Source organism: Anolis sagrei, chromosome 4 (assembly GCF_037176765.1).
Source record: "Anolis sagrei isolate rAnoSag1 chromosome 4, rAnoSag1.mat, whole genome shotgun sequence".
NCBI classification, from domain to species: Eukaryota; Metazoa; Chordata; class Lepidosauria; order Squamata; family Dactyloidae; genus Anolis; species Anolis sagrei.
The window spans coordinates 237,532,928-237,547,603 of NC_090024.1; the positions used below are offsets into that span (position 1 = coordinate 237,532,928).

Sequence of the window (14,676 nt, forward strand, 5' to 3'; positions counted from 1 at the left end):
CCTTTATGCTTGTGGGTAAACAGTATTTCTTTTTGTTTCTTTGTCAGTGTTGATGTGGAGACTGTCTGGTTTGCCTACTCTGGAACATGCAACATATAATTGCCCTTCTTTAGGGGTCCCTTTCAAATCATAGAATCATAGAATCAAATCCATGATACTATATCTCTCTGTGTGTGTCAATCATACATATCTATCTATATCTATGGCTGGATGGCTCTCTCTCAGGAGGGCTTTGATTACGTTTTCTTTCCCTGGTGAAGGGAGTTGGACTGGATGGCCTTGAGTATTTTCTGTTGGTCATGGGGGTCTCTATGTGGGAAGTTTGCCCCAATTCTGTTATTTGTGGGGTTCAGAATGCTCTTTGATTGTAGGTGAACTGTAAATCCCAGTAATTACAACTCCCAAATCTCAAGCTCTACTTCTCCCAAACACCATCTGTGTTCATATTTAGGCATATGGAATATTTGTACCAAGTTTGGTCCATATCCATCATTCTTTTGAGTTCTTAGTGCTCTCTGAATGTAGGTGAACTACAACTCCAAAACTCAAGGTCAATGCCCACCAAACCCTTCTAATGTTTTCTGTTGGTCATGGGGGTCTCTATGTGGGAAGTTTGCTCCAATTCTGTCATTGGTGGGGTTCAGAATGCTCTTTGATTGTGGGTGAACTGCAAATCCCAGTAATTACAACTCCCAAATCTCAAGATCTACTTTTCCCTAACACCATCTGTGTTCATATTTGGGCATATGGAATATTCGTGCCAAGTTTGGTCCAGACCCATCATTCTTTTGAGTTTTTAGTGCTCTCTGAATGTAGGTGAACTACAACTCCAAAACTCAAGGTCATTGCCCACCAAACCCTTCTAATGTTTTCTGTTGGTCATGGGAGTCCTGGGTGCCATGTTTGATTCAATTCCATCATTCGTGGAGTTCAGAATGCTTTTTGATTGTAGGTGAACTATAAATACCAGCAACTACAACTCCCAAATGACAAAATCAATTTTTTTTAGTGATGGTCACTCCTTGGGTTAGTAGGTATCTTGTGTCCAAATTTGGCAGCAATTCCCCCAATGGTTTCTGAGTTGTGTTAATCCCACAAACGAACATTACGTTTTTATTTATATAGATGTAGAAATTACAAGGGTTCTTGTAGTAATGTGAAGGTGATGTTACCAAAAAGGTCAAAAATTTCAAAGTAAAGCCACCGGTGGAGGCCCCTGGCTGCATAACTAAGGAAAAATAAGGCAGTAGAAACAGGAATTGTTTTTTAGAGTTAGGAGACATATCTGCTATATTTTCTAGTTCAGATCTGGCAGGTAGAGACCCCATTAGCATAGTCCCAGGGTGAACTGTCCTCATTTAGGTAGAAATGTTGACACCCTCTGCTACTATAATTTGATGAAAATTATAGTGTGATATTTTGCAGAAAATATACACGTGCCATGACAATATCGAATGCAATCATTTTTATTTTAGGTAGGAAAATGAGTATTTTATGTTAAACCAATTAGAAGCCTTGTATGCTAATGAAGGAAAAACCTGGTGTTATAAATATCATGCTCAAACTTGTAATTTTCGTCTACCTGGTCTTTAGAGGATTGCCTCCCAATTGGCTCCTTTCTGCAGACTGTCTGATGAGTGATTTCCTACCGTTGCGGTAATCACTGGGACCTTGCATTGGGCAAACTGATCTGGCCCTTTTTGAGCAGCAAGGAAGGCTACTCAGTTTTGTTGGCCATCACTGTTGGAAAATTACTGGAGAGGAAATTGGTCTCCTATAAACAGTTAAGATCCATTAACTTGACAAAAGACCTGCTTATGCTGGAAATAGAAAGATGGTAGAATTGTGTCTTTATGCTACAACAAGATGACCTGAATTTTTGGTCATATCTTTGTAATCATGATTTAGGGAGGCTGTCAGGATGTGTTGTAGTTCACCAGTACACCATGACCCCAACCCAGTTGGATCCAACCACTATATCACACTTCCTACAATGCTCATAGCTGGGATGAGACCTGAAAGCTGGACTTGTCAGTACCATTTACATATCCTATCCACAGAGCAGAAGCATTGTGTGACTTCTGATGGATCTGGACCAGACATGGGCAAACTTTAGCCCTCCAGGTGTTTTGGACTTCAGTTCCCACCAATTCAAGTCCAAAACACCTGGAGGGCTGACATTTGCCCATGTCTTCTCAGTGGTGGCCCCTCGCCTGTGGAATTCACTCCCCGGGGAAATTAGGTCATCAACATCCCTCCTCTCCTTCAGAAGGAAGCTGAAAACATGGCTATGGGACCAGGCCTTTGGGTAATCTGGCAGACTGACAAGGTAATGACGACCAGAACTTGGAAAGGACTATGGTAATGCTGAATGGATTTATGGATTTTAGAACTCGGTGAACGTTGGCCACTAGATTGGCTTTTAATTCTTATTGTTTTAATTGATTGTTTTTAACTACTGTGGTTATTGCTGTTATGTAATTTATCTGTTGAATTGTTGGCATCGAATTGTGCCAGTTGTAAGCCGCCCTGAGTCCCCCCCTTGGGGGTTGAGAAGGGCGGGGTAGAAGTGCCCAAAATAAATGTCTCATCTGGACCATTTACGAGATCTGTATTGACCTCATAAGCTCTGAAATCCCCAATCAACTACTACACTGTGAGGAGGTGAATAGAATGGAATCAAAGCATTGCAAGGTACCCCAAGGGCCATTCAATCCAACTCCCTGGAGGAACACACAGAACAGATGGCCATCCAGCTTCTTCAAAAAGCCTCCAGAGAAGGAGATGCTGCCACACTTTCAGGCAGCTCTGAACAGCTCTTACAGTCAGGAAGATCTCCCTAATGTTTAGATGGAATCCCTTTCCCCTCAATTTGAATCCATTACTCCATTGTATCCAAGTCTCCAGAGCAGAAGAAAAAAGCTTGCCCCCTCCTCAATGTGAGATCCTTTCAAATATTTAAAGATCTTGCCCTTCTCTTCTCCAAGAAAACCAGCTCCCTCAACTGTTTCTCATAGGGCTTGGTTTGCAAACCTTGGACTATTTTGTCCGGGCTTTAGCGCAACAGGTTAACCACCAGCTGCAAGAAATCTTGCCAACTGAAAGGTTGACAGCTTGAGCCTGGGTCAGGATGAGCTCCTAGCTGTCAGCCCAGCTTCTGCTCACCTAGCAGATAGAAAACAGCAATATAGATAAATAAGTACCGGTTTAAAAGGGGAAGGTAATACAACGTACCCATAAGGACATGCCAACAATTTGATTGAAAGGTCATCTACAGACAACAAAGCTCCTTGGCATGGAAGATGGAGCGACAGCACCTTCCTGTGGCCTGAGTCGAGCACAGCCTCCAGATGCAAGAGATGGAAAAAGATGGGAAAAGCTCTGTTTATGTATGGTCTGTCCTTGTCAATTGTATAGCAACATTAAATATTTGCTGTATATGTGTTCTGTAATTCGCCCCGTTATTCCCAGTGAGGCATGATTGAGGTGGAATAGAGTCGGCCTGTACTTCCCTCAATCTGGACAGGACATTATATTATCGATGCAGCCTAAAATCACATTGGCTTTTTTAGCTACCGCATCATACTGTTGACATGTTTAGAATCTACATCGACTCCTAGATTCCTTTCAAATGGACTGTTTTCAAGCCAGGTGTCACTCATTCTATCACAGAATCATAGCTGTGGGCCATCCACAAGGGCTATCCAATCCAATCTTCTGCCAATTGTGCATTTCACTCCCCCCCCCCCCCCCCCACAAATATTGCCATGCAGAATTTTCCCTAAAGACTCTTCCGTGGAAAAAGCACACTTCACATGCTCATTTAGCACAGTAGGTTAACCCACAGCTGAAATAAATCTTGCCAATTGAAAGGTTGGCAGTTTGAAGCGTGACCTTCAGCTCAGCTCACTGCCCACCTAGCAGATAAAAAAAAACTCTGAGTAGATAAATAAAAAGGTAAAGGTTTCCCCTGGCATACAGTCTAGTCGTGTCTGACTCTGGGGATGGTGCTCAATTCCATTTCTAAGCCAAAGAGCCTGCATTGTTCATAGATACCTCCAAGGTCATGTGGCCAGCATGACTGCATGAAGCACCGTAGCCTTCTCGCAGAAGCGGTAACTATTGATCTGCTCACATTTGCATGTGTTCAAACGGCTAGGTTGGCAGAAACTGGGCCTAACAGTGAGAGTTCACTCCGCTCTCCGGATGTGAACCGCACACTTTTTGGTCAGCAAGTTCAGCAGCTAAGTGGTTTAACCCGCTGCATCACCAAGGGGGCCCAAGTAGATAAATAGGTACCGCTTAATTTGGAAGGTATATTACATGGCACCATAAGGAAATATATATATATATGAAATGCAGGCTATTCAATCAAAGGAGGAAGTCTGTGGACAGGGCTCTTTGGCATATTGGATGGAGCAAGAGCACCCCCTGTGGCCAGAATCGAGCACAACCTCCAAGATGCCGAAGATGGGAAAGCCATATATACCTCTAGGAGCCCTCAGTGGCAAAATGGGTTAAAGTGCTGAGTTGCTGAACTTTGTGATCGAAAGGTTACAAGTTTGAATCCGGGGAGCGGTGTGAACTCCCGCTGTTAGCCCCAGCTCCTGCCAACCTAGCAGTTTGAAAACATGCAAATGTGAGTAGATCAATAGGTACCGTCTGCGGGAAGGTAATTGTGCTCCATGCAGTCATACCAGCCAACATGACCTTGGAGGTGTCTATGGACAACGCCGGCTCTTCAGCTTAGAAATGGAAATTTATTTATTTATTTATTTAGAACTTTTATATACCGGTCTTTTATATACCGGATGTTCTTGTACAATCTCAAAAGCCCAGCAGCTCTCCCAACTAGGTATGAAAAGGGTTCTCCATCCTTGATCCAAGATTAAGATCCAAGACAACTCAGAAGCAAGTCCAAACGGCAGAGGGAAAGTGCCTGGCCATGCAGGAGTAACTTCCCATGGAGAGATAAGGGGGGAAGGGAGGGAGGGAGGGGGGAAGGGAGGGAGGGAGGGAGGGAGGCAGGAAGGGGAAGGGGAAGGGAAGGAAGGAAGGAAGACAAGGTTAGACCACATCTGGAATATTGCGTCCACTTCTGGGCACCATTATTGAAGGGAGATGTTGACAAGTTGCAATGTGTCGAGGAGGGCGACTAAAATGATCCTTAGTCTTCCATCTAAGGCTAAGAGCCCTTCTACACAACCATATAACCCAGAACATCAAGGCAAATAATCCACAATATCTGCTTTGAGCTGGATTATCTGAGTACAGATTGCCATATAATCCAATTCAATGTGGATTTTATACAGCTGTGTGGAAGAGGACTCAGCCTCCAAGATCAGATGGGATCTGCTGCCTTTCGGGTATTGTAGACCCATCATTCATTCATTCATTCATTCCAGAAGTGTATTGTTTCTGTAGGGATGGTTCCACTAGGCAGGAGGCCCCAGGTTGTTGGCATGTCGGACATTCATATTGCTTTTGCAAGAAGAAATCTGTTTTGGAAGGGGGAAAACCCATTTGAAGGAAGATGCTGATAAGATGGAATGTGTCCAGAGGAGGGCGACTAAAATGATCAAGGGTCTGGAGAACAAGCCCTATGAGGAGCGGCTTAAAGAGCTGGGCATGTTTAGCCTGCAGAAGAGAAGGCTGAGAGGAGACATGATTGTTGTTGTTCATTCGTTCAGTCGTCTCCGACTCTTCGTGACCTCATGGACCAGCCCACGGCAGAGCTCCCTGTCGGACATCACCACCCCCAGCTCCTTCAAGGTCAGTCCAGTCACTTCAAGGATGCCATCCATCCATCTTGCCCTTGGTCGGCCCCTCTTCCTTTTGCCTTCCACTTTCCCCAGCATCATTCCCTTCTCTAGGCTTTCCTGTCTCCTCATGATGTGGCCAAAGGACCTCAACTTTGTCTCTAGTATCCTTCCCTCCAGTGAGCAGTCGGGCTTTATTTCCTGGAGGATGGACTGGTTGGATCTTCTCGCAGTCCAAGGCACTCTCAGAACTTTCCTCCAGCACCATAGTTCAAAAGCATCGATCTTCCTTCGCTCAGCCTTCCCTAAGGTCCAGCTCTCACATCCGTAGGTGACTACAGGGAATACCATGGCTTTGACTAGGCGGATCTTCGTTGCCAGTCTGATGTCTCCACTCTTCACTATTTTATTGAGATTGGACATTGCTCTCCTCCCAAGAAGTAAGTGTCTTCTGATTTCCAGGCTACATTCTGCATCTGCAGTAATCTTTGCACCTAGAAATACAGTCTGTCATGGCCTCCACATTTTAGACATAATAGCCATGTATAAATAAGTGAGAGGAAGTCACAGGGAGGAGGGAGCAAGCTTGTTTTCTGCTGCCCTGGAGACTAGGACACGGAACAATGGCTTCAAACTACAAGGAAGGAGATGTCACCTGAACATTAGGAAGAACTTTCTGACTGTGAGAGCCGTTCAGCAGTGGAACTCTCTGCCCTGGAGTGTGGTGGAGGCTCCTTCTTTGGAAGCTTTTAAACAGCCCTATGAGGAGTGGCTTAAAGATCCCTATGAGGAGTGGCTTAAAGAGCTGAGAATGTTTAGCCAGAAGAAGAGAAGGCTGAGAGGAGACATGATAGCCATGTATAAATATGTGAGAGAAAGTCATAGGGAGGAGGGAGCAAGCTTGTTTTCTGCTGCCCTGGAGACTAGGACACGGAACAATGGCTTCAAACTACAAAAAAGGCGATTCCACCTGAACATTAGGAAGAACTTTCTGACTGTGAGAGCTGTTCAGCAGTGGAACTCTCTGTCTCAGAGTGTGGTGGAGGCTCCTTCTTTGGAAGCTTTTAAACAGGGGCTGGATGGCCATCTGTCAGGGGTGATTTGAATGCAATATTCCTGCTTCTTGGCAGAATGGGGTTGGACTGGATGGCCCACGAGGTCTCTTCCAACTCTTTGATTCTATGATTCTATGAAATACAAGGTATGGATAAGGAAACAAGCCAAACCCTTCTTGGGCTTCTAGAGAGCAAACCCTATACCTTATTTGTTGCAACATGGAAGTTGTGCTCCCCATGCTCTATTCTGCTTTGGTTAGACCACACCTGGAATATTGTGTCCAATTCTGGGCACCACAATCCAAGAGAGATATTGACAAGCTGGAATGTGTCCAGAGGAGAGCGACTAAAATGATCAAGGGTCTGGAGAACAAGCCCTATGAGGAGCAGCTTAAGGAGCTCGGCATGTTTAGCCTGAAGAAGAGAAGGCTGAGAGGAGATATGATAGCCATGTATAAATATGTGAGAGGAAGCCACAGGGAGGAGGGAGCAAGCTTGTTTACTGCTTCCATGGAGACTAGGACAAGGAACAATGGCTTCAAACTACAAGAGAGGAGATTCCATCTGAACATGAGGAAGAACTTCCTGACTGTGAGAGCTGTTCAGCAGTGGAACTCTCTGCCCCGGAGTGTGGTGGAGGCTCCTTCTTTGGAGGCTTTTAAACAGAGGCTGGATGGCCATCTGTCAGGGGTGCTTTGAATCCAATAGAATGGGGTTGGACTGGATGGCCCATGAGGTCTCTTCCAACTCTTTGATTCTATGATTCTAATGGCTTCAAACTACAAACTACTGAACATTAGGAAGAACTTTCTGACTGTGAGAGCTGTTGAGAAGTGGAACTCTCTACCCCAGAGTGTGGTGGAGGCTCCTTCTTTGGAGGCTTTTAAGCAGAGGCTGGATGGCCATCTGTCGGGGGTATTTTGAACGCAATTTTCCTTCTTCTTGGCAGAATGGGGTTGGACTGGATGGCCCACGAGGTCTCATAGAATCATAGAATCAAAGAGTTGGAAGAGACCTCATGGGCCATCCAGTCCAACCCCATTCTGCCAAGAAGCAGGAATATTGCATTCAAACCACCCCTGACAGATGGCCATCCAGCCTGCCATGAAGCAGGAATATTGCATTCAAATCACCCCTGACAGATGGCCATCCAGCCTCTCTTCCAACTCTTTGATTCTACAGAAAATCTGTCAGGAGATGCATTGCAGAGGTGAGTGTGTTTCCCCTCCTTGGACTCCTCTGGGCTGCTGTTGCAAGCTGCATGAAGGCTCATCTTCTCTTTTTTTTTTTTTTTCCCCGCCTGGGATTGCCTTGCAACCGGGGAAAGGCCGAGGAAAGCAGCCAAGCGGAGGTGGGCAGAAGGAAGACCTTCTCCTTTTTTCCCCCCTTCTCGCCCAGATCCTGCCAAATATAAATAAATAAAGCGGAGCAGGCAAGGAAGTGCAAAAAAACAGCCCTTTGCTTTCGGAAGTCAATCGCCGGGGCTGGGGGACGCCTGCGCAGTGGAGAGACCCTGCCAGCCAGTATTTTTCTTCCCCTTTTTTTGATTTTTTTTCCTCTCTCTCCAAGTGGCTTCCCCACCTCCACCTCTTCCTCCTCCCTTGGCACCCCTTCTTCCTCCCCAAAAAGGGAGCTAAAAAAGAAGAGGCGGCGGAGGAAAAAAATAGGGGATTGGAAAGGGAAAAAGGGACGGATGTGCGGCAGGGATCTCGGATGCACCAAACGTGAGTCCCCAAAACCCCCTGAGTTTGGGTTGAGTGCCTTTGCCAAAAGGGACCTCCATTGGAGAGGGCAACTCTGCCCAGGATTGGGCAAAAGGGAGGGGGGTGAGGGGGGGGAGGGAGGTGTTTCCTTGGGAGTGAAATCGGATCCAACCTGGCTGAGGCTCCCTCGCCTTTTCCTCAGTTTCCTGTGCTGCTTCTCCTGCTTTTCCTCTCCTTTTTGGATGAGGTTTGGCTACATCTGTATCTTGGGAAGGGACCTGGGCCCTTTGGCAAAGCCGAGGGGAAGGGGAGAAGGGGCCGAAGGAGAAACAGTCTTGCAAAGGAGAGATATATTCACAAATGTATTAAATTTAGGAAGGGAAAGGCAGGCGCGTGTTGTCGGGTGAATGCATCAAGTGTGCGGCCGGATTGCAATAGAGGGGAAACAGGGAGGGAGAGCTTGCTGGCGTGGAATGGGAGAGGAAGACCTGGGTTTGGGGTCTCCCCTTGAACCCCCCTCCTTCTCTTCTTCCTGAGGTTCCTACCAGGTAGGAAGAAGGCATGCCATGGTCTGCAAGGCTGGCTCCTAATGAGAGCCATGTGCCAGGTTTGGCCAAAGAGGCTCAAGGCAAAAAGGAGAGAGATGTTTGGGGCGATGGCAGAGCAAGGCGTTGAGTGCCATTAAGATCCCTTTGGGAGGAACCCCATCAGGGCAACCAGTTTCTTCCTCTTGAAGGGTCACCTTTCTTGTACCCCAAACCTTTTATTCAGGTGGCTTCCTTTCCTTGCCTCTTGGAGGGCAATACCTGGGGACCCACCAGATCAAAGGCTGCCTGAGGCTTCACAAGGCCAGTCGCAGGAGTTTTGGTCTTGCAAATCCATCTCTTTACAACAGTAGGGCCTTCCACACAGCCCTCTATCCTGGAATATCAAGGCAGGAAATCCCACATTATCTGAGTATGTACTCAGATAACGCAGGACCCTTCCACACAGGATATCATGGCAGGAAATCCCACATTATCTGAGTATGGACTGAGAGAACGCAGGGCCCTTCCACACAGCCCTATATCCCGGAATATTGAGGCAGAAAATCCTACATTATCTGAGTGAGGACTCAGATAACGCAGAACAGCCTTATATCCTGGAATATCAAGGCAGGAAATCCCACATTATCTGAGTGTGGACTGAGCTAACGCAGGGCCCTTCCACACAGCCTTATCTCCCAGGATATCAAGGCAGAAAATCCCACATTATCTGAGTGTGGACTCAGATAACACAGAACCCTTCCACACAGCCTTATCTCCCAGGATATCAAGGCAGGAAATTCCACATTATCTGAGTGTGGACTGAGATAACACAGGGCCCTTCCACACAGCCTTAGATTCTGGAATATCAAGGCAGGAAATCCCACATTATCTGAGTGTGGACTGAGATAATGTAGGACTCTTCCACACAGCCCTATATCTCGGAATATCAAGGCAGAAAATCCCACATTATCTGAATGTGGACTGAGATAATGCAGGACCCTTCCACACAGGGTATCAAGGCAGGAAATCCCACATTATCTGAGTGAGGACTCAGATAATCCAGGCCCCTTCCACACAGCCCTATATCCTGGAATATCAAGGCAGGAAATCCCACATTATCTGAGTGTGGACTCAGATAACGCAGGACCCTTCCTCACAGGATATCAAGACAGAAAATCCCACATTATCAGCGTGTCGACAGATAACACAGGGCTCTTCTACACAGCCCTATATCCCAGAATATCAAAGCAGGAAATCCCACATTACATGAGTGTGTACTCAGATAACGCAGGGCCCTTCCACACAGCCCTATATACTGGAATATCAAGTCAGGAAATTCCACATTATCTGATTGTGGACTGAGATAATGCAGGACCCTTCCACACAGGATATCAAGGCAGGAAATTTCATATTATCAGAGTATGGATTGAGATAACGTAGGGCCCTTCCACATAGCCCTATATCCCGGAATATCAAGGCAGAAAATCCTACATTATCTGAGTGAGGCCTCAGATAATGCAGAACAGCCTTATATCCTGGAATATCAAGGCAGGAAATCCTACATTATCTGAGTGAGGACTCAAATAATGCAGAACAGCCTTATATCCTGGAATATCAAGGCAGGAAATCCCACATTATCTGAGTGTGGACTCAGATAACGCAGGACCCTTCCACACAGGATATCAAGGCGGAAAATCCCACATTATCAGCGTGTGGAGAGATAACACAGAACCCTTCCACACAGTCCTATAGCCCAGAATATCAAAGCAGGAAATTCCACATTACATGAGTGTGTACTCAGATAATGCAGGGCCCTTCCACACAGCCCTATATACTGGAATATCAAGACAGGAAATCTCACATTATCTGAGTGTGGACTCAGATAACGCAGAACTCTTCCACACAGCCCTTTATCCCAGAATATCAAGGCAGGAAATCCCACGTTATCTGAGTGTGGACTCAGATAATCCAGTCCAAAGCCGATATTGTGAGATTTTTTGCCTTGATATTCCTGGGATATAAGGCTGTGTGGAAGAGCCCCCAGTTCCAAGCAGATATTGTGGGATTTTCTGCGATATAGGACTGTGTGGAAGGGCAGCCCGGAAAACTCACAACAACCCAGTGTGTGGAAGGGCCCAGTGTGAATTTTCTCGGCTGTATGGCCATGTTCCAGATGCATTCAACAATATCGTGTTTTTCAACCTTCCTAATGCAGTTTGTCATGTGGTGGTGACCCCCAACCATGAAATTATTTTAATTGCTACTTCATGACTGTGATTTTGCTACTGTTATGAATCGCAATGTAAATATCTGATTTGCAGGATGTATTTTCATTCACTGGACCAAATTTGGCACAAATAACCAATACTCCTAAATTTGAATACTGGTGGGGTTGGGCCGGGGGGGAGGGGAGAGATTGGTTTTGTCATTTGGGAGTTATAGTTGCTGGGATTTATAGTTCACCTACAATCAAAGAGCATGCTGAACTCCATCAATGATGCAATTGAACCAAACTTGGCACACAGAACTCCCATGGTCAACAGAAAATACTGGAAGTGTTTGGTGAGCATTGATCTTGAGTTTTGGAGTTGTAGTTCACCTACACCAAGAGAGCACTGTGGAATCAAACAATGGTGGATCTGGATTAAACTTAGCATGGATACTCAATATGCCCAAATGTGTTAAATAGACCTTGACACTTGGGAGTTGTCGTTGCTGGGATTTATAGTTTACCAATAATCAAGGAACATTCTGAACCCCACCAACGATAGAATTGGCCAAACTTCCCACACAGAACCCCCATGACCAACAGAAAATACTGTTTTTTCTCATAGTATTTGGTGAGCCCTCTGACACCCCCCTTGCAACCCCCCAGGTTGAGAAACACTGCTTTACAAGATCCTGAAATCAGGGAGACATATATCTTGCAAACCTCCTCTTTGATAAGATGCTCAAAACAAGGGAGCATATGTATATCTGCAAGGGAGGGGCTTATTCATATATTTAGTAAAGATTCCTTTGTACAAGATCTTGATAATGAGAGGGCATATAAGCTTGTTACATCCTGCAAAGGGAGGGGGGCATATGTCAGATGACACAGAGAAGCCATTAAAATCCACAAGCATGTGGACAATTTCAACAGAAAGGAAGAAACCGTGAAAATGAACAAAATTTGGCTACCAGTATTTTTTTTTTAAAAAAAAAACTCTAAAATCAGTACAGTAAATAAAGAGCACCACTCTGAAAATAGGAATTCCAGATAGGAAAAGTCAGGGCCAGCTAACATCTTCCAAAAAAAAAAAAGGATTCCCCTGAGCAGGAAGCAGCCAGGCATTGAAGCTGCAAGGCTTTTCTGTGCTAATCCCAAGGTGATTGATTGCAACACTCACACTTGCTTTAAACAGCCAAGAGTTCTTTCTCCCACCCTGCACATTCCACAGATATATAAACCTCCCTTGCCTAGTTTCCAACAGACCTCACAACCTCTGAGAATGCCTGCCATAGGTGTGGGTGAAACGTCAGGAGAGAATGCTTCTAGGACATGGCCATGCAGCCCAGAAAACTCACAGCAACCCAGGGGGCATATAGTTTGTTAGATCCTACAAAGGATGAGGTATATATTTCAAAGTTCCCCCTTTTACAAGATCCAGTAAAGGAAAACATAAAAAACCCTTTACAAGATGTTGTCTGCGGCTTTCATGGCTGGAATCACTGGGTTGCTGTGAGTTTTCTGGACTGTGTGGCCTTGTTACAGAAGCATTCTCTCCTGATATTTCACCCACATGTATGGCAGGAATTCTCTGAGGTTGTGGGATCTGTTGGAAACTGAGGAAAGTGAAGTTTATGTATCTGTGGAATGTCTAGAGTGGGGAAAAGAACTCTTGTCTGCTTGAGCTGCATGTGAATGTTAGCATTGAAAAGCCTTGCAGCTTCAAAGCCTGGCTGCTTCCTGCCTGGGGGAATCCTTTGTTGGGAGGTGTTAGCTGGCCCTCGTTTACAGGGTTACAATATACATTTATGGCCCCTCCTTTACAAGATCCTGCAAAGGACGGGCATATATAATCCTTATATTTATATAATCCTTATATCTTTATATAATCCTTATATCTTGGGCCCCTTTCACACAGTTGAATAAAATCCACATCGAACTGGGTTATATGGCAGTGTGGACTCAGATCCCCTCTTTACATGGTCCTTATATCTTGGGCCCCTTTCACTCAGTTGAATAAAATCCACATCGAACTGGGTTATATGGCAGTGTGGACTCAGATCCCCTCTTTACATGGTCCTTATATCTTGGACCCCTTTCACACAGTTGAATAAAATCCACATCGAACTGGGTTATATGGCAGTGTGGACTCAGATCCCCTCTTTACATGGTCCTAATATCTTGGACCCCTTTCACGCAGTTGAATAAAATCCACATTGAACTGGGTTATATGGCAGTGTGGACTCAGATCCCCTCTTTACATAATCCTTATATCTTGGGCCCCTTTCAGAAGTACAAAATCCACATTGAACTGGGTTATATGGCAGTGTAGACTCAGATCCCCTTTTTACATGATCTTTATATCTTGGGCCCCTTTCACACAGTTGTATAAAATCCACATTGAACTGGGTTATATGGAAGTGTGGACTCAGATCCCCTCTTTACATGGTCCTTATATCTTGGGTCCCTTTCACTCAGTTGAATAAAATCCACATCGAACTGGGTTATACAGCAGTGTGGACTCAGATCCCCTCTTTACCTGATCCTTATATCTTGAGTCCCTTTCACGCAGTTGAATAAAATCCACATCGAACTGGGTTATATGGCAGTGTGGACTCAGATCCCCTCTTTACATGGTCCTTATATCTTGGGCCCCTTTCACTCAGTTGAATAAAATCCACATTGAACTGGGTTATATGGCAGTGTGGACTCAGATCCCCTCTTTACATGGTCCTTATATCTTGGACCCCTTTCACACAGTTGAATAAAATCCACATCGAACTGGGTTATATGGCAGTGTGGACTCAGATCCCCTCTTTACATGGTCCTAATATCTTGGACCCCTTTCACGCAGTTGAATAAAATCCACATTGAACTGGGTTATATGGCAGTGTGGACTCAGATCCCCTCTTTACATGGTCCTTATATCTTGGGCCCCTTTCACGCAGTTGAATAAAATCCACATTGAGCTGGGTTATATAGCAGTGTGGACTCAGATCCCCTCTTTACATGGTCCTTATATCGTGGGCCCCTTTTACACAGTTGAATAAAATCCACATTGAGCTGGATTATATGGCAGTGTGGACTCAGATCCCCTCTTTACCTGATCCTTATATTGTGGGCCCCTTTCACACAGCTATATCCAATCCTCACTGAACTGGGTTATATGGCAGTGTGGACTCAGATCCCCTCTTTACATGGTCCTTATATCTTGGGTCCCTTTCACACAGTTGAATAAAATCCACATCGAACTGGGTTATACAGCAGTGTGGACTCAGATCCCCTCTTTACCTGATCCTTATATCTTGGGTCCCTTTCACTCAGTTGAATAAAATCCACATTGAGCTGGGTTATATGGTCGTGTGGACTCAGATCCCCTCTTTACATGGTCCTTATATCTTGGGCCCCTTTCATACAGATGTA

General features: G+C 45.3%; 1 protein-coding gene across 2 annotated transcripts in view; it reads left to right on the top strand.

Annotated features, from left to right (window-relative positions):
* The first annotated feature begins 8,160 nt into the window (after positions 1 to 8,160).
* The window catches only part of RGS19 (regulator of G protein signaling 19), a 90,748-nt gene continuing 84,232 nt past the window's right edge, over positions 8,161 to 14,676 (top strand). Inside the window, exon 1 of one of the 2 annotated variants that reach the window (XM_060771928.2) lies at positions 8,161 to 8,538. The gene's annotated coding sequence lies outside the window, so the exon portion shown is untranslated. The remainder of the gene's footprint in view (positions 8,539 to 14,676) is intronic. The other variant, XM_060771926.2, reaches the window with a different exon arrangement.